Here is a 22,174-nt window from a genome sequence, read left to right as displayed (position 1 = left end):
TCTAAATTGTTCATAGCTTTCGGCCATGGGAGCCCTGTCAATTTACTCTTGTCAGAGGGGTACACAAAGTACACGATCTAGACTACGAGTTGTCAGACTTTCATATTTGTGGAAGCCTCAGTGCCTGAGTGGGTTAGATCGCTGACTTTGTGTGCTGGTGATTAGGTGCCTCACTCTGGCGGTGTGGGTCCGAATACCGGACGCGACTCAACCCAAAAGAAGTACTAGAATATGTACTTTACTGAAAAAATGTTATCCCAAATATAACGTTTGTTACAAAGGCTCTCAGACAGTGACAGTAAATATTAAAGTGACTCTACCAGCATTCTCTATGTGTTGACCAATTATTTTATAACAAGAAACCAAAGGCTCTCACACTGTGACCTTATAAGGTCATCCTGTGCGAGTTGACCAATTATTTATGATCTGAAACCAAAGACACCCAATTCAATTACTAAATAATCACAAACCAAAGGCTAACAGACAGTAACCTGAAGGTGAATACACTGGCATATTACACCATTTGGAGGATCACCAATGGCCCAATCATCTTACGTGCTTCAATTTGCTGAGTGTCTCTCAGACACACCAGAAACCGGGAAACCCATGTTAGCACCATTCCCGTGCTCATGGCTTTCACCAAAGCTGTAAACATCTTAGGCCTCCTTCATTTTTGCCTCTTCTCCCACTTGAAACTGACGCATTGTGATACAAATATATTACTGTTTAAAGCTGTGTAAAATCTAACTCCCTCACCGACTACACCACATGACCAATTAAGAGTTTTATTGGGAGTTAAAATAAAAAATGAAGGACACACAGCCACTGACGCAAGACGAGTGCACCAACATCAAACTCCAGCTGGACCCGTGAAGATCCAGAGTAGAATAGGTCTTCAGTTACCCTAGCTTGCCGTAAAAAGTGACAATGCTTGTTGTAAGAGGCGACTAACGGGATCCGGGTGGTCAGACTCGCTGACCTGGTTGATGTATGGCAACGTTTCCCAGCGCTCATGATGTCAATTACTGGATTGTCAATTCTAGACTCGATTTTTTACGGACTGACGTCATATAGCTGGAATATTGCTGACTGCAGCATTAAACAACAAAAACCAACAACAACAAGCAATAGGATTTTGTTGCACAGCTAACTAATTTTTGTACCCTTCCTATTTAACCCAGAAATCCTCGAGTGTCAGTCATAGGCACAGGGCCATTTGATGTCCCTGGCACCATTGACCTAGAGAGCTTATCTCAGACTGTAATGTTATTTATCCATTTAACTTCATGAAAGATGAACTCGCCTTAAAGTCCATCCACAAATTGTTCCAGGGGCAATAAATGCTCCTTATCCGGATGTCAAGCAGCCGCATTCGTGATAGGATTTGTAGTTGTAATGTGGCATGCTTAGCGTTACTGCTCATGGAAGTCAGTTTTATGGCACAGTAAACTTTGGTTATTACGTTGGAACATGGAAAACATTTATGAAAGGGGACAGTTTTAGAATAATTGGGCTTTAATAACAACATGTTTGAGTTTTAATGTACCAGTTTTGCATGGACCCCTGAAATACTGTGCCTGATCAGGAAGCAGGGTGAAATAAGAACCTAACATGCAGGAAATCTACAGGTTTCAAATGTCTGAGTAGGATTTCCTTTATATTGGAGAAAATGTAGCTGGCATTACTTTTTCTCCCATAATGTTTTGAAGTTTTGTTCTGTCACTTGCCCCAGACTGTGAAGATCGAATTGGCTACATGATTGTTTATGGTGTACTGCAAGAAATATTTACTTTTGGTTGGTCAGACTTGGTTCATGAAACTCTCCTATGAATTTAGAGAAAATGATTATTAAATATTTTCACTGTTTAACCGCCACCATAAAGTTGAAGAGGGATATAGGAATGGGTGCTGTCCGTCCGTCCTTCCGTCCGTCCTTCACATTTCATTTCCGGAGCAGAACTAAAAAAACATGAGAGATATCTTAACCAAACTTGGCACTGGTGGCTTTTGATAGTTTGGGATTTTTGACAAATTTTATTTTGAAAGTTTCCAAAGCAACAACTTTGACTTAGACTGAAAATAGCTGTGGTGCTCATTTCCGTAGCAGGTCTTGAAAACCATACAAAATTTCTTGCCTTGCTCTCAACCGGACATGTTATATTGGCAGGAATATGAGTTTTCATTCTTGTTTTTGTATCCGGTTAAACAGGCAGTCAATAATTTGTATAACATATATATCACCACATAGAGTAGAAATCATCTCATATCATCATCCTCATGTTGTCCAGAGACTCTGTGGGAAATATTATGTGAAATGTAGATAGTGTTATGTAGGTGTTTGTGATGTGGAAGTCTCCTATTTGCCAGGGCAGAGAGCCAAAGATGTAACTACATGAAGTAGAGCAGTTTGTTTAAAAAAGTACAAAGGAAAATAGCTTTTTGCATATCTTACTGGTCAATATACAAATGTTGATAAAATAATCAAAGTCAGACAAACTTCTGCTATGAGCAATAACAGAGTGAACTTGTCAATGTAGTACATTGTTTGAGTAGTTCATTGCAAGTGTATTTGGTCTGTTGAGGCTGGATGTCACAAATGTATGGAGATAGTTCCCTCGCTATTCCACTGTTAAAAGTTGGGCAGGTATGTTTAAGGCTGGGAGAAAAAGGCCTTTAGGATGACTCTAGGTCCATCAATGAAGATTCAATCAAGGAGATAGAAAAACTTATACTGTCAGATAGACGTATTACCATTGCTCAACTTGAGGAAGACACAGGTCTAAGTCATGGATCCATGATACTATTATTCATGAATGTTTACAGATGAATAAGATATCTGCTCATTGGGTACCAAAGTTTCTCAATTCTGATCTTAAGGGAAAAAACAACATTGCCAGAGAACATGTAGAGCTAAGTGAAGAGGATTTCGTCAAATTCAAACAGAGATTAGTAAGGGGAGATGACACATGGGTCTACTACTATGATCCTGAATCAAAACATCAATACATGGAATGGCACAATTCCACTTCTTAGGCACCAAAGAAATCCAAGTCTTCAAGACCAGTGAAGAAAGTTATGGCCACTGCATTCAGGGATGCAAAGGGTGAGATCCTTGTTAATGTCTCAGAAAGTCAAAAGACAATTACCGGTGCCTACTATGCTGATTTGCTTCATCGCCTGAGAGATACTATCAAAGAAAAGCGGTGAGGAATGCGTACTGCTGGAGTTCTACTACTTCATGACAATGCCTCTTCACACACCTCTCGACTTGCAAAGGCTGTTGTACAACAATGTGGGTTTGAAGAGGTTCTTCACCCTCCATACTTGCCAGACCTGGCATGAAGTGATTTCTCCCTGTTTCCTAAACAGAAAGAACACCATCGTGTCAACGATGACCTCAAAGCTGTCTTGAATTGTTTTTTTAGGATGTCTTCAGAAAACTTCTTCCTGACAGTAATTGAAAAGCTTCACTATCTATATGAGAAGTTTATTAAATTAAAAACACTTTCACAATTGTTGGTTTTATATTTTCTTCCTTTTTCTTTGAGATTGAGTGAAAATGTCTGAGTGCTGGATTAGAAGGTTTTCTGCCCTTTCATTGGTAAGAAGTCAGTGAAGGAAATGAATGCATGATACATGATACAAAAAAACATTTCAGATCTGATATTATGATGAAAATCCTCAAAATACTTGCCAACGTCCAAAAGATGAAAGACTTGTGTACCGTATAGTGATTTATTCCACCCTGTGGGTTCATCTATGTACATGCCAAAGATCCATTGTGCATGATCAGCATCCAAGTAATTGGCGACGTTTTAGTCTGGACTAAGCTTGTTTTCATGTGACAGGTAAGAGTAGGGAAACCCTTGAGAGTTCTGATTTATTTAAAATATTCTCAGTAAGTCCATTTCACATGAAGGCCCTTATCATCAGCTCTGTTACTTCAATCAAACATTTTTCCTTCCTCCACAAGGAAGTGGATGCAGTGCTTTGCTCTGTCCACTCCTCTGTGATTTTCTGTTCCCCTGGGGGGCAGGGGAGCCATGTATCGGAGGCTCATATAACTGACTGACTGACTGACTGACTGACTGACTGACTGACTGACTGACTGACTGACAGACTCACTCACTCAGGTGAAATGGGGTTTAACGTCGCATCCAAGATTATTGCACTTATGTAGCGACGTGTGTGTGTTTGTGTGGCTGCTTTTACTAGTCCGGACTGATGCCGATTTATAGTGCTAGCTCACTGAGATACCATGCCGCAGTTTAACAAGAACACCCCACTCAGATACGGTATACTTAGTCTGAGCCGACCAGTCCTTGTTTTAGCCCCTTAATGCCGAGCGCCAGACAGGGTAAGAACAAATACCATCTTTTAACGTCTTTTGGTATGACCCGGTCGGGGATCGAACCCTGGACCTTCCGCTCTCCGGGCGAACGCTCTACCACTAGACCACGGAGGCGGTTTGACATGCAATGAAGTAACTGAAATAAGTGTTCTGAAACCGGCTCTCTCACTCACTCACTCACTCACTCACTCACTCACTCACTCACTCACTCACTCACTCATAAGTGACAAAAAAGCTGACACAAGTACCCTACACAGACACAATCTCATGGTTTCAACTGTCTATTCTGGATCCGTCTATATGGAGCCTGGCAGCAGTGGCTCCTGAAACTGGTGACTGTGTGAACACCAAGTGCCGTACCCTCCCATTCATCTCCTCTGTGGCCTCATCTCTGTCACTTCCATCTACACTGAAATGTAATGCTTGTGACAAACAAGGTTTTTAACTCTGTGTCAGTGAAGTTACACTTTTATGTTTTTTATTTTGACGACGACCTGTCAGAATGAAACTTCGATATGTTTATGTGGGTGATATTGGTGCGTTTCTGACCAGCTATTGACTGTTTTAAAGTGAAGGCAGATATCCATCTCTCAATAGAGAGTGTTTATAATCGTCTGCAATATTAAATACGGGAACTATTGGCCGGGGCGACATCATTGATATTTCATTAGTTAAAACCACACAAAACAAAAAATATTAACTGTTGTTGTTATATTTCTATTAAGAATGTTTTATTTTCACTGGTTAACTATGTCATGTGATGAAACAATAACTTTCAGTGATGACCCAAAATAAATCAGCTTACTAAATGACCTACTTAATAAATACTGACTTTTTTTATTTACTAACTGATCTGTCATGGGATCAATATTGACTTTGTCTGCTGGAAAATGCACTGATCAAAGTAGCAAATCTTCAAGTAGTCCTGTAACATTCTGATCAAAGTAGCAGGTCTCCAAGTAGTCCTGTAACATGCTGATCAAAGTAGCAGGTCTCCAAGTAGTCCTGTAACATGCTGATCAAAGTAGCAGGTCTCCATGTAGTCCTGTAACATTCTGATCAAAGTAGCAGGTCTTCAAGTAGTCCTGTAACATGCTGATCAAAGTAGCAGGTCTCCATGTAGTCCTGTAACATTCAGATAAAAGTAGCTGGTCTCCAAATAGTCCTGTAACATGCTGATCAAAGTAGCAGATGTTCAAATAGACCTGTAACATGCTGATCAAAGTAGCAGATGTTCAAGTAGACCTGTAACATGCTGATCAAAGTAGCAGGTCTCCAAATAGTCCTGTAACATGCTGTTCAAAGTATCTGGTCTCCAAATAGTCCTGTAACATGCTGATCAAAGTAGTAGATGTTTTAGTAGATCTGTAACATGCTGATCAAAGTAGCAGATGTTTTAGTAGATCTGTAACATGCTGATCAAAGTAGCAGATGTTTTAGTAGACCTGTAACATGCTGATCAAAGTAGCAGGTCTCCAAATAGTCCTGTAACATGCTGATCAAAGTAGCTGGTCTCCAAATAGTCCGACAACATGCTGATCAAAGTAGCAGATCTTCAAGTAGACCTGTAACATGCTGATCAAAGTAGCAGATGTTCAATCAGTCCTGTAACATGCTGATCAAAGTAGCAGGTCTTCAAGTTGTCTTGTAATATTCTGATCAAAGAAGCAGGTCTCCAAGTAGACCTGTAACACACTGATCAAAGTAGCAGATCTCCAAGTGATCCTGCACATGAATCAAAGTAGCAGATCTTCAAGTAGACCTGTTACATTCTGATCAAAGTAGCAGATATTCAAGTAGACCTGTAACATTATGATCAAAGTAGCAGGTCTTCAAGTTGTCCTGTAATATTCTGATCAAAGAAGCAGGTCTGCAAGTAGACCTGTAACACACTGATAAAAGTAGCAGATCTCCAAGTGATACTGCACATGAATCAAAGTAGCAGATCTTCAAGTTGTCCTGTTACACACTGTTCAAAGTAGCAGATCTTTAAGAAGTTCGGTAACACTATGTAACAGTTACGCCAATGGTTACTCTCAGCGCGAGACTAAGTGCAACACATCTGTATAACTGACAAAAATTGTTTTTAGCGAAATAGCCTTGTGAATCAGACAAAAGCAGTTATTTTGATAGGATGTCTCTGTCAGTAGTGATACATTTGGTTTGGTGAGCAGTTATTTCAAAAATCTCACTTGTAACATTGATAGTCTGTCAGGCAAACCAAATAGAAAACAATAATATCTGCAATATTTCTGAAATCAACATTAAAAATTAAAAAGAATGTCAAATCACAGTCATTCCTACTTGCATAAATAACACACATATAAAACCCTTATATATATTATTATTTAAAAAATCTAACATTTTACAAATTAAGATCCAATATGTGCCACCAGGAAGTACAACATTCAGTAGTCTACTGTGTATTTTGTTCCTGGGCTGACATCACATTCCTATTGCTGAGCACCATGAGAGGGAATTTTTTTTGTCCTCTGTGTTTTCCAAAAACCCAGTAAGTGTATTTATTCGTTGCACCCATGAAGATCCAGATGCGAATGGGTCTTCAGCAGCCCATGCTTGCTGTTTCAGGCAACTATGCTGGTCATGAGAGGCGACTAACGGGATCAGGTGGTCAGGCTCGCTGACTTGGTTGATGATACATGTCATCGTATCACAATTGCGTAGATCGATGCTCATTATGTTATGCACTGGATTGTCTGGTCCAGACACAATTATATACAGATATACAGTGTAGCTTGAAAATTGCTGAGTGCGGCGTTAAACAACAAAGCAATCAACCAACCAAAGTTTAATTGACAATCACTAGATTATAGCAATAGAAAAAATCACAGAATCTATGACTATCAAATTTCCAATGATTTCTTGTTATAGCAGAATATCAGGAGAGATTTTCTGTGTGAAATCCTTCTTATAAATGTGACTGTGGGTATTATTATTTTAATGACAATTTTCAATTTCTATTCACAAGTATTCAATAATCACTGCCTTTATAAACATAATCTGGTATAAAATTATGACCAAATTCCCAACAGTAGCTAGATGTTGGTATCCGACTTTTACCTGTCGGGAGATATCAGTTCTTCTTTGATAAAAAGTAAATGAAGGTATAATTATTACTTTTTTAATGACAGTTTTTAATTTCTATTCACATGTAATCAATAATCAATGCCTTTGTACATAGTTACTAAATTATAACCACATCCCAACAAAAACTAGATGTAATGATCCGTTTTACCTGCAGCAATACATCAATTCTTCATCGATCTTTTGAAAAGTCTGTTACAGGAATATCTCCATCCAATCATCCCAAGCGTCATCCCACACACAGCCAAAGTATGTCCATTTAAGATGCAAGATCATTTAAAAATCCGACGTGAACTTTTTCAATACTGCAAAAAATTGATTATGAAATGCCGTCAAACCTTTACAACGAAAAAAAGATGTTTGCTTTGAAGAGCTGGAAGTATTAAACCCCGATTCCTCGTAGTGATATTCCTCCTTACTCCGAATTTGTCCCGTAAAGGTAATCTTGTCAAACTCTTGAAAATGCCATAATCAATTTTCACCATTAAAGTAATAAATTGCAACCCTTTTTTGTGATTGATTGATTAGGGGTTTTGTATGGAAATGTGTCTGACATATACTATGCATGACATTGTGGCTGGTGATGTACATTGCTCAGCAGGGCATGGTGTTGCTGCACTGTTTGTTGACTGTAAGAAATTGCTAGTTTTAGCTAGGATATTGATCTTGACTGATCAGTGACGGTTGTCGATGTTGGGGATCACAACGTGGTGGGCAGGAATATTTGTCATCACAGAAGCAGATCGTGGGATGTTTTTTTTCTTGACAGGATAAAGATAACTATGAAGCAAACTCGAGATAAAGCTATTGAAGATGGTTTGAGAGATACGGTTTGCGTCCGGCTATTATGTGTCATTAGTAGAAATCAATATAAATGCCAAGGGTTTGGTGTTACTGATGTGTGAGTGAGTTGGGTTTAACGTCTCTTTGAAAGGTCACTCGGTTATATATCACCGAGAGTCAGCTTCATGTTATCAAAGCTAAAAGTGGTCAGATCAAAGACATTTTTGCTTATTTTAAACCCACCAGAAGGACATGGTGCAGACAGACCAAAGATCATCACTGAGGCCAATCTGAGATTCAAACAGTCAGCAGATCCTGGCACATCAGTTCAGTAACGTTTGTCCTGAGAACACACATAACTAATAATCTGCAGCCATATAAAATGTGATATGTTGTGAACTCTTCATTTTTGTTTGTTTGTTTGTTTGTTGTTTAATGCCGCACTGACGGGAGTCTGTAAATAATCAAGTCTATACCAGAAAATCCAGTGATTGATATCATGAGCATCGATCTACTCAATTGGGATACAATGACATGGATCAACCAAGTCAGTGAGCCTGACCCTCTCGTTAGTCACCTCTTACAACAAGCAGAGTCACCATGTACCGGACGCATTGGTTGCTGAAGACCTATTCTACCCCGGATCTTCACGGGTCAACTCTTTCAAATGGTTGAGAAATAGCAAACAATTGTTGGATAGTTAAAATAATTTCATACATAGCAGGAATTTAATTGGTACATATAGTGTAACAATAAAAATGACCTCTTCCTCAATCATGCAATCTAAATTTGTTAAATGGTAAAGTTTTATTTCATTGAAATAGACTGCTTGTTTCTTTGACATTTGCTTATATCATTTGGTAAATGCATTTTGAAAAATATGAGGAAAGGATTATTAGATATTCTCTGCTTTTCTTCCCGAATGCCAAGAATATCTTTCACAGCATTAGGTTTTTTGTCCCTGTAAGAAGGCAGGAGCAGAGATCTGATGGTGTAGACAATAGACCTGTGTGTCTGTCTGCATCAAATGATCAATACTTCTCAGTGATTGTTGGGCAGCTTCACTTAGGTGCCTTGTTAAGGCCTTTTCTTATCTGAACAGACAGACATCTTTGATAGGCATTTAGAAGTTAGAAGAACATGAAACACTTTATGGATAACAACTTCTCTGTTGTTTGTAATGCTATTACAGGGCTACTTCTTGCCCCTCCATCAGGTGACTCGTGAAGTGTATAGAGTGTATGGAGTTCATGCGCATACATGCTGATATGTTTGCAGTGTAGTTATACAGTCAGCTGCAGACGTAGTTGAACTAAATAGAATCTTAACTAGATATGTTCTTCTGTACCAGCTGAATACTTTATTTGGCATCGTTTATAACTGGAAATATTTTATTGTTTAATAGAAATTCGAGATACTGGTATATTTCCGAGTCCCTTTGAAGAGTCAGTTTGATTATTTAACTAAAGTTGGTTGGTTGGTTGGTTTGTTGTTTAACCTGGCACTCAGCACTATTCCAGCTATATGATGGCAGTCTGTAAATAATCGAGTCTGGACCAGGCAATCCAGTGATTGACATCATGAGCATCGATCCACTCCATTGGGATCGATGACATGTATCAACCAAGTCTGCGAGCCTGACCACCCGATCCCGTTAGTCACCTTTTACGACCTTTAACGACAAGCATAGTTTTACGGCAAGTATGATTTAACTAAAGAAAACGTATTGTGAAGACAATTTGTTACCAGATTGCTACTAGTGATTGTAACATACACAGGGAAGAATCCTCTGGTAACACTAATTGGTTATGGCTCTATATAAGATGGCTAAGTGATAAATCACAAAGAACAATGAAGGACAAAGTGTGGTTTATTTCATGATAAAACGTTGTTCTATCATGATGTCATTTCTAAAGATTTGGCCTTGTGCTCGCAACTTGATGATATTGTATATTGTACGACGTTATTTTTGAGAGGGAAGTGTCTGGTGAGTTGTTCCCCACAGATGTAGCTGGGCAACACAGATAAACTTGATGGAAACAATCGCACCCAAAAGCGGGAGAGATGTGACATTCAGTATTGGGAGAAAAGGTACAGGAAACTGACACAGCCCCGAGTGGTTTATTATCCCCTGCCACCAAGTGGAAGGGGGATATAGGAATGGGTGCTGGTCGTCCATCCTCCCGTCCTACTGTCATTTCTTCTGTCTGTCTGTCCCTCAGTCACATTTCATTTCCAGAGTTGAACTCAAAAAACATGCGAGAGATCTTGACCAAACTTGGTGCATACATGGCTTGGTGATACATAATTTAACTGAAAATAGTTTGTTGTGCATTTGGAGCAGATCTTGAAAAATGTACAATATTTCTTCTCCAATCTTGGCACATACATAGGCCTAGTGATAAAGTGGTGCCTTTTGATAGTTTATGATTTTTTAAAAATTAATTTTTTCGAGTTTCCCTGTCAGCGACTTTGACTTAAACTGAAAATGGTGGTAGTGCTCATTTTCGGAGCAGATTTTGAAAATGTACAAAATTTCTTGCCTTTCACTCAACCGAACATGTCATATTGGCGGGGGATATGAGAATTTCATGCTTGTTGTATAATAAACAACTCCCACACATTGTCAGACTTCAAAATTCACGCTAGTCCGTTAGCCTGAAACATCTAAATTGTACTGGGAACAAGTAAAAATCTGGTGTGGTAGTCTTCCTTGAAAAAGAGTATTTGAGGGCCATAATTTCTGAAACAGTTGTCAGAGCTTCACTTTTATTTGTGACAGAACAAAAGTGACAATTAATTTAACCATAGTAAACATGCTAGTCTTGTTCAACCAGGACTAGCTGCAAAGGAAAAGGGCCACCAAAATATGGTGTACACTAGTCAGCTGAACTAGCCTTTAAAAAAACCTGAATTTCTAAGACTGAATGTTGATATGGCTCCTAGACAGGTTTCTGATCAATGTCAGAAACACATTGTCACATACCGTATTCGACGTAATAAGCGCCCCGCTCTAATAAGCGCCCACAATGATATTTGCTAATATATTGGCAAGTGAACAATCCCAATTAGCACCCCTTCCGATTGATCAATGTACACAAGACTTATTTATTCGTGTATCATACACACTCATGTGTTAAATGCACCCTTAATTATGGGCAATTAAATTCTTGAAAAATATTTCTGTCGTATATGAACAGTTCAGACTGTCAGCATAAACCATGAAATTTATCTTTCAACTCTGTTTTTTTCCACCAAAATGATATTCTAATAAGAGACCCCTATTTGTAATTTTGAGAGCGCCCTGGGCGCTTATTACGTTGAATACGGTAACATTATTTACACAGACACGAAAAGGTACAAAAGAGATGAGTATCATTTTCTGCTGATAGGTCCTTTCTTTCCTATGTTTGGAAGTAATGATGTATCTCCTAAATACATTGTACATCCAAATATATATATTCATTTCAATCTATGTTAAAATGTTCTAATACAGTAATTTGGAGGAACATGTCCATGTGCTTTCATCATGCACAGCTGTACAGAAAACAAATCCAGACCAATTATTGCAGTCTGTTAATCAACATTGTACTTGATTTGGTTTGTTTGTTTGTTGTTTAACGCCACATTCAGCAATATTTCAGCTATATGACGATGGTTCACCACGTTTGTGAATAATTGATTCTGGACCAGACAGTCCAGGGATTGATGTCATGAGCATCGATCCACACAATTGGGATATGATTACATGCATCAACCAAGTCAGCGAGCCTGACTACCTGATCCGGTTAGTCGCCTCTTACGACAAGCATAGTCGTCTCTTTCTGCAGGAATGGGTTGCTGAAGATCAATTCTGACCCGGATCTTAATGGGTCCATTGTAGTAAAGGCATGCAGCCTCCTAAGTATGGAAATAAGACAGAATTGAATACACATGACACAAATCTTGCTTTGACGTCATGTGAAAGTTTGTTTCAAGTTTTAATATCCCACCCCTTGCATCCCAAAATAAATCTTCCATCTGAAGTAAAGTTTGATTAATTTCATGATGTATTTTAGGCCAGGGGTCGACACTCACATCAATCTGGTGATGCATTATTTCATGATTTACAATGTTTCAGCTCAGTCCCTTGAATTGCAGCATAATGAGAGTTGACTTTGTATCTCCTGAACCTTGACCAAACACTGTCCAGACATATGGAAATACCAGCTTAATAGTTTGAAGTAGGATCTGTCTTGTTAGGTGTTCATGTAGCCAGATTGAGGTAAGGATCCTTAAGTTGGTATTATTCTAATCAAATCCCTGTCAAGATGAATTGTCTGACTGGGTGTTCCAGTGATCGGGACTAAGGTTAGGCCGCAAATACCGTATTTGACGTAATAAGCGCCCAGGGCGCTCTCAAAATTACAAATAGGGGGCTCTTATTAGAATATTATTTTGGTGGAAAAAACAGAGTTGAAACATAAATTTTGTGGTTTATGCTATTGCTGCTTTATAAATGTCCGTTTGGTTTGCCCTTCCATCGTCGTAGCGTCAGTCTAGGGTCAAAGTCCTTCAGTCTTGGTCCGCAAATTGAAATTCGCATCAGTCTGTCCAATGTTTCCGTCGTCAAAGAGCATATAAGTCGAGTCTTGATGAGGTTTTGTTTAGAAAAATCTTGCTCACACTCTACGCTGGATACGGGCAAAATACTACCGATTTCCATTACTTTTACTACATTGGGGAATTGTTCCGTCAATTTAGAAGCATGGGCAGTAACTAACATCTGTCCATATGTCAACTGTCTGTAATTGTTGTACACTAAAGGCCGAATACTGTATAGGCCGAATAGGCTGTAATACTTCAGGCCATAGCAGCCCCTTCTTTCTTCAGAATTCAGAATCTGTTCACTGAAGCGTTCCTATTAACATCTTTATGAAAGCTGAGAATGCTTATAGTGAGAATATTTTGAGATAGTTTCGTTATCCTGCACTTCCACCAATCTAATGTAGATTATCTTTAAGAAAGAAAAGTGTTTATCAATATAGAGATGCATGTCTTGGAAAACGTAATTTTCTAATTTCATGTAGATCATGGCTATTTTAGTGAGATAATCATCCGCTTGGAAGGTGATTCACATCATACCTTTGTGAAGGAGTTTCAGTCTGATGTCGACAGATTGAATGTGCGGTATTGTGAGATCAAACACTCAATAAAACACAATAAAGCCTATCGCAGCAGCAAACCTAAAAGCCACATTTTATGAGAACTTGAAACATTATTATCTCATTTATGAACAATTGTCTAGTGTTACCACTGTTTGGTCAAAAATGAACATTCATTTTGTATTCATTTTGCGAAGTGAGTTTCTATTTTGAGTCAGCGAAAGAAAGAAATGAAGAAAAGAAATTGTATGCTTCAGCAGCTTGTTCGGAAGAAGCTCTAGAAGATGTCACGTATTGATGGAATATTTGCAGCTGATGACATCTCTACATTTTGCCAATAATCATGAAGGAAGCAGTTCTTGTGTGTATTCAGTGACTCGGTTCTGTTGACATAATATATTTCTTCTTTAATTTTCTCGTAGGAGGATTTTGTGTCAATGGCAGGTATTAAAAAGGCCGTGTGCTGAGGATTAGGTTGCACAACCCGTGATGAACCTCGAGAATGGAAAATACATTGATCTTGTTAAAGGAAATCTTTGCATTTTATTGGATAAAGGACTAGTTACGATCTAGCCTTTAACAGAATGGTCATGTTCCAAGCTTTTTTCTGCAAAGTGAATTTGATTAAGTCATAAACCGTATGCCTTTAGAGGGACTTACAGTAAACTATTATGATAGCATTAGGCCAACTTAACAATGGGAGATTAATGTTTTCATGAATAAAAATGAAAGGTCAATGGAAGTTGGCTTGAGGCTTTGAACACATTTGAGTGAGTTAGTGAGTGAGTGATGGAGTGAGTGACTAAGTTTCAAACAGACAAGAGATTGACTGCCATTTCCTTGTTGGTAGATTGATGAGATGAGATTGTAATAGACATTTTTGTCATATACGTTTACATGTTTGACATCTAGTCTGATACCACAGTGCCTAGCTGTGCAGTGATTGAATCTCTCATATGTAAGATGGAAGTGGTAGCAGCCATATTGAAAATGTAATTGTCCCTTTCAATGTGAAATTTGATATCTATCATGTATGTTGTATAAATAATGCATATCTATGCATATATTCGACACTATCTCGGATACCAACTTGCTTATATTGCTAAGAGTATTTGTATTTGTATTTGGCCAATATCAAGCCAATTTGAAAATATTTAATCATGACAAAGGCATGTCAGCTCAGTGGTGAAGTAAAGCCCCAAGTGACATAGTATTTGATATCTTAATTACCTCTTTGTTGTTGACAGACCAATGACAGGGTCAGGTCAAAAGGGAGTGTTCCCTGTGGCGTTGGCTTCCTCATCCTATTCTGAGCCATGACTTGAAAACCATTCAGTGTTTTTCAACAAATTTGGCATATGCATTGCTCATCAGCTTAACTGATGCCTTTTGCTATTTTAATGTTTTTCTGCTTTATTTCTTTTGGGGAAAACAGTTTCAACTTCATCTCTAATTTGGGTAGGTGTTTGTTTCCGGGCCATAACTTGAAAACCGTTCAACATATATCAATGAAACTTGGCATATGCATTGCCCATGAGCATAAATGGTGCCATTTGCTATTTTGAAATTTCTCTAAATTGTATTTTCATATGTTTCCATGGAAACAATTTGTACTTCGTCTCAAACACATAAGGCTTCCATTCCAAGCCATAGCTCTCAAACTACCTTAATGAATATATTTGCATGAAACTACACATGCTACCATTTTATATCTTTCAGTATACCCGCTATATGTTTTTTTGGTTCTTGTGTTTCCATGGAAACAATTTGAAAATTCTTAATGGTCATTTTACAAAGAATAAAGCTTCTGATTGTTCTGATGGATACATCTACTTTCACAATTCAATTCATCATCCAAACAGCTGTGAGAAGTTCAATGGCCTTGTCTGCCATAAAACATCAATATGGCATCAACTGTAATACTGCTTCTCATTGCTTTAATCAAAATCTTTCCTGGTATTGTTTTGCTACAATTGTTTTTCAGATTTGCAAACACATTTATTGGAACAACATGAACTAATGTATCAAAACAAGGAGAGGGGAGACATCTGTTTTTAGGAGTATAAACACATTCTTGCTGAGCATTCTACCAGTAAATCTAACAAGGCAACGGTATGCAAGACAGCACGACAAATAGAAGTAGTGACTGATCCCCATAATCTTATCGGTTAAATGAGCACACAATTCTCTGGTCATTGTAGCCTCAGTTCCTTGTGGTTCCTGAATCATATTTAATGTGATTATGTTTCTAGGTTGACATTGTTTAGAGCGGTGTTTAGCCAATCTTCTCACTCACTCACTTTTACCATTGTCATTTCTGCATTGCGTGACACATGGAAATTCACTTTCAATGTCATTTACTTTTTGTAGGTGTCTCATAAACGCTTTGATTCAGAAAGTAGTCATGGTTGATAAGCCTTATGCTTTATTACAATCTCTTTGTCGACAGGGTTGGTAGGGTAGCCCAGTGGTTAAAGTGTTTGCTCTTCACGCTGAAGACCCAGGTTTGATTCCCCACATGGTTACAATGTTTCAAGCCCATTTCTGGTGTCGCCTGCTGTGGTATTGCTAGAATATTGCTAAAAGCGGCGTAAAACAATACTCACATACTCTTTGTTGACACTTAGAATATTTATGGAACGGTCCCATAAAATTTTACCGTTCTGCAAAGAGATTCTTTCAGAATGAAAGACACCCAAATCAAATACGAACACAAACATTTTATCATCACACAGCATAACAAAAGCACCAGACCAAGGAAGTTTTTTGTGGAAGTAGGAAGTAGGTGGTTAAGCACATATATTCCCCACTCAATTTTTACATCTCTTGATAAGGGTGAGCTTCAGTACCCCTGGTGGTCTGGTTTTATGTAATCCAAAAATTGCTTCAATCTTCTACTTCAATAATCATTGTGCAAAACTGTGCTAACCTAACAGCCTGGTAACCATGCATGCATTCAGTAGAAATGTAAGTGCTTCCTATTTTTTGTCATTTATCTGAAATACAATTCCTTTAAGTGATAAGAACATTTTCCAGATGAGTTTCGAATCTGTTACGTTACATTAACATTTAAAGGGCTCTTTGAGCTGCCCAGTCGCCTTTACCACATCTAATTCCCAACATGGATACAGTCCCTTAAACTCACTGAACTGTTCCCTCGGGGAACACAGCTGTACAATTGCTAAAAATGGCGTAAAATGCTTCTCACTCACTCACGTCAGTGATTAGCACAAAGAAATTCCAACCATGTTGGACATACCACTCACAAAGCTCCACCATGGATTAATGTATTGAAACAACCCTGCCAGGAAACTCGCCCATCACACACGACATTCCAGACCATTTTACAGGCAGTTTACTGGAACATAACAGGTTTTCCTTGTAGTTACATGTGCATATTGTCTTCAACTGCACTCCCAGTGGGTCCACGCAAGTCACGTCTTAAGTTTCCTGATCCTCTAAGGGAGGCAGTTAGGCCAGCAAACTACCATGGACCATCAATATTGGCGCTCTACAGGAAACTGCCGCATTAATTCCACCACTTTGCAACTTGTAAGATTCACAACAACCTTGAGATGGGACAGCCGCTGTTGTATTTTCATTAATGCGTTAAATGATTGCATTTTATTGGGAATCAAGCCATGACTGTGACGCTATTAACAGATCTGCATTGAGACAGGTTGCTGTGGATGGGGCTCTTGGATAGGTCTGGTAACATATGTACAATTCCCTTTGGTTTGCAGTGTCTAGACTTGAAGATCTCGAAAGAAATTAGGTTTAGATTCTGCCAAGAATTATATATTTTGCGTGAGAGATTGCTTGTACTTTTGTCACATCATGTTCCTTGAAATGGAAGACTGTGTTAAAGATTTTTTCCATGTACATGCTTAGATAGTTCTGTTTGATTAAGTTAAATCCTAGAGGCCGGAAGGTTTCATACAGAAAATGAATTGACTTGATTTCCTTTGAGGGTTATTACCTGTATAGTCAATTCTCAGTTGTCCAACACATTCCCTTCCTGTGTCACTAACAGGTGTACAGACACCTGCCGCGTCTTAACATTCAAACAGACACATGTTCTACCAGGAAAATACATACACACCCTTGTGTGAGGAACAACTGCTTTATGAAAGATGTATAGACACACACCTGCTTTATCAGAGACAGGTAGACTCTCCTTCTGTTCCAGGAGCATGTATACAGACACCTGATGTTTCAGGAACATGTATACAGACACCTGTTGTGCCAGGAACATGTATACATACACCTGTTGTTCCAGGAACATATATACAGACACCTGTTGTGCCAGGAACATGTATACAGACACCTGTTGTGCCAGGAACATGTATACAGACACCTGTTGTGCCAGGAACATGTATACAGACACCTGTTGTTCCAAGAACATGAATACAGACACCGGTTGTGCCAGTAACATATATACAGATACCTGTTGTGCCAGTAACATATATACAGATACCTGTTGTGCCAGTAACACATATACAGACACCTGTTGTGCCAGTAACATGTATACATACACCTGTTGTGCCAGTAACATATATACAGACACCTGTTGTGCCAGTAACACATATACAGACACCTGTTGTGCCAGTAACATGTATACAGACACCTGTTGTTCCAGGAACATGTATACAGACACCTGTTGTTTCAGGAACATGTATACAGACACCTGTTGTTCCAGGAACATGTATACAGACACCTGTTGTTCCAGGAACATGTATACAGACACCATTTGTGCCAGCAGCATGTATACAGACACCTGTTGTTCCAAGAACATATATACAGACACTTGTTGTGCCAGGAACATGTATACAGACACCTGTTGTTCCAAGAACATGTATACAGACACCTGTTGTGCCAGTAACATATATACAGATACCTGTTGTGCCAGTAACATATATACAGATACCTGTTGTGCCAGTAACACATATACAGACACCTGTTGTGCCAGTAACATGTATACATACACCTGTTGTGCCAGTAACATATATACAGACACCTGTTGTGCCAGTAACACATATACAGACACCTGTTGTGCCAGTAACATGTATACAGACACCTGTTGTTCCAGGAACGTGTATACAGACACCTGTTGTTCCAGGAACATGTATACAGACACCAGTTGTGCCAGGAGCATGTATACAGACACCTGTTGTTCCAAGAACATGTATACAGACACCTGTTGTGCCAGGAACATGTATACAGACACCTGTTGTGCCAGTAACAGATATACAGACACCTGTTGTGCCAGTAACATATATACAGACACCTGTTGTGCCAGTAACATATATACAGACACCTGTTGTGCCAGTAACACATATACAGACACCTGTTGTGCCAGGAACATGTATACAGACACCGGTTGTGCCAGTAACAGATATACAGACACCTGTTGTGCCAGTAACACATATACAGACACCTGCTGTGCCAGGAACATGTATACAGACACCGGTTGTGCCAGTAACAGATATACAGACACCTGTTGTGCCAGTAACATATATACAGACACCTGTTGTGCTAGGAACATATATACAGACACCTGTTGTGCCAGTAACAGATATACAGATACCTGTTGTGCCAGTAACACATATACAGACACCTGTTGTGCCAGTAACATGTATACAGACACCTGTTGTGCCAGTAACATGTATACAGACACCTGTTGTGCCAGTAACATATACACAGACACCTGTTGTGCCAGTAACACATATACAGATACCTGTTGTGCCAGTAACACATATACAGACATCTGTTGTGCCAGTAACATATATACAGATACCTGTTGTGCCAGTAACATATATACAGATACCTGTTGTGCCAGTAACACATATACAGACACCTGTTGTGCCAGTAACATGTATACATACACCTGTTGTGCCAGTAACATATATACAGACACCTGTTGTGCCAGTAACACATATACAGACACCTGTTGTGCCAGTAACATGTATACAGACACCTGTTGTTCCAGGAACGTGTATACAGACACCTGTTGTTCCAGGAACATGTATACAGACACCAGTTGTGCCAGGAGCATGTATACAGACACCTGTTGTTCCAAGAACATGTATACAGACACCTGTTGTGCCAGGAACATGTATACAGACACCTGTTGTGCCAGTAACATATATACAGACACCTGTTGTGCCAGTAACACATATACAGACACCTGTTGTGCCAGGAACATGTATACAGACACCGGTTGTGCCAGTAACAGATATACAGACACCTGTTGTGCCAGTAACATATATACAGACACCTGTTGTGCCAGTAACATATATACAGACACCTGTTGTGCCAGTAACACATATACAGACACCTGTTGTGCCAGGAACATGTATACAGACACCGGTTGTGCCAGTAACAGATATACAGACACCTGTTGTGCCAGTAACACATATACAGACACCTGCTGTGCCAGGAACATGTATACAGACACCGGTAGTGCCAGTAACAGATATACAGACACCTGTTGTGCCAGTAACATATATACAGACACCTGTTGTGCTAGGAACATATATACAGACACCTGTTGTGCCAGTAACACATATACAGATACCTGTTGTGCCAGTAACACATATACAGACACCTGTTGTGCCAGTAACATGTATACAGACACCTGTTGTGCCAGAAACATATATACAGACACCTGTTGTGCCAGTAACACATATACAGACACCTGTTGTGCCAGTAACACATATACAGATACCTGTTGTGCCAGTAACACATATACAGACATCTGTTGTGCCAGTAACATATATACAGATACCTGTTGTGCCAGTAACATATATACAGATACCTGTTGTGCCAGTAACACATATACAGACACCTGTTGTGCCAGTAACATGTATACATACACCTGTTGTGCCAGTAACATATATACAGACACCTGTTGTGCCAGTAACACATATACAGACACCTGTTGTGCCAGTAACATGTAAACAGACACCTGTTGTTCCAGGAACGTGTATACAGACACCTGTTGTTCCAGGAACATGTATACAGACACCAGTTGTGCCAGGAGCATGTATACAGACACCTGTTGTTCCAAGAACATGTATACAGACACCTGTTGTGCCAGGAACATGTATACAGACACCTGTTGTGCCAGTAACATATATACAGACACCTGTTGTGCCAGTAACACATATACAGACACCTGTTGTGCCAGGAACATGTATACAGACACCGGTTGTGCCAGTAACAGATATACAGACACCTGTTGTGCCAGTAACATATATACAGACACCTGTTGTGCCAGTAACACATATACAGACACCTGTTGTGCCAGGTACGTGTATACAGACACCTGTTGTTCCAGGAACATGTATACAGACACCAGTTGTGCCAGGAGCATGTATACAGACACCTGTTGTTCCAAGAACATGTATACAGACACCTGTTGTGCCAGGAACATGTATACAGACACCTGTTGTGCCAGTAACATATATACAGACACCTGTTGTGCCAGTAACACATATACAGACACCTGTTGTGCCAGGAACATGTATACAGACACCGGTTGTGCCAGTAACAGATATACAGACACCTGTTGTGCCAGTAACATATATACAGACACCTGTTGTGCCAGTAACACATATACAGACACCTGTTGTGCCAGGAACATGTATACAGACACCGGTTGTGCCAGTAACAGATATACAGACACCTGTTGTGCCAGTAACACATATACAGACACCTGCTGTGCCAGGAACATGTATACAGACACCGGTTGTGCCAGTAACAGATATACAGACACCTGTTGTGCCAGTAACACATATACAGACACCTGTTGTGCTAGGAACATATATACAGACACCTGTTGTGCCAGTAACACATATACAGATACCTGTTGTGCCAGTAACACATATACAGACACCTGTTGTGCCAGTAACATGTATACAGACACCTGTTGTGCCAGTAACATATATACAGACACCTGTTGTGCCAGTAACACATATACAGACACCTGTTGTGCCAGTAACACATATACAGATACCTGTTGTGCCAGTAACACATATACAGACACCTGTTGTGCCAGTAACATATATACAGGCACCTGTTGTGCCAGTAACATATATTCAGACACCTGTTGTGCCAGTAACACATACACAGACACCTGTTGTGCCAGTAACATGTATACAGACACCTGTTGTGCCAGTAATACATATACAGACACCTGTTGTGCCAGTAAAACATACACAGACACCTGTTGTGCCAGTAACATATATACACACACCTGTTGTGCCAGTAACACATATACAGACACCTGTTGTGCCAGTAACACATATACAGACACCTGTTGTGCCAGTAACACATACACAGACACCTGTTGTGCCAGTAACATATATACAGACACCTGTTGTGACAGTAACATATATACAGACACCTGTTGTGCCAGTAACACATACACAGACACATGTTGTGCCAGTAACACATATACAGACACCTGTTGTTCCAGGAACATATATACAGACACCTGTTGTGCCAGTAACATATATACAGACACCTGTTGTGCCAGGAACATATATACAGACACCTGTTGTGCCAGTAACACATATACAGACACCTGTAGTGTCAGTAACACATTTACAGACACCTGTTGTGCCAGGAACATGTATACAGACACCTGTTGTGCCAGTAACATATATACAGACACCTGTTGTGCCAGTAACACATATACAGACACCTGTTGTGTCAGTAACACATATACAGACACCTGTTGTGCCAGTAACATGTATACATACACCTGTTGTGCCAGGAACATATATAC

Source organism: Haliotis cracherodii, unplaced genomic scaffold (assembly GCF_022045235.1).
Source record: "Haliotis cracherodii isolate W230 unplaced genomic scaffold, xgHalCrac1.p SCAF_1, whole genome shotgun sequence".
NCBI classification, from domain to species: Eukaryota; Metazoa; Mollusca; class Gastropoda; order Lepetellida; family Haliotidae; genus Haliotis; species Haliotis cracherodii.
Note: the sequence above shows the minus strand (reverse complement) of the source record.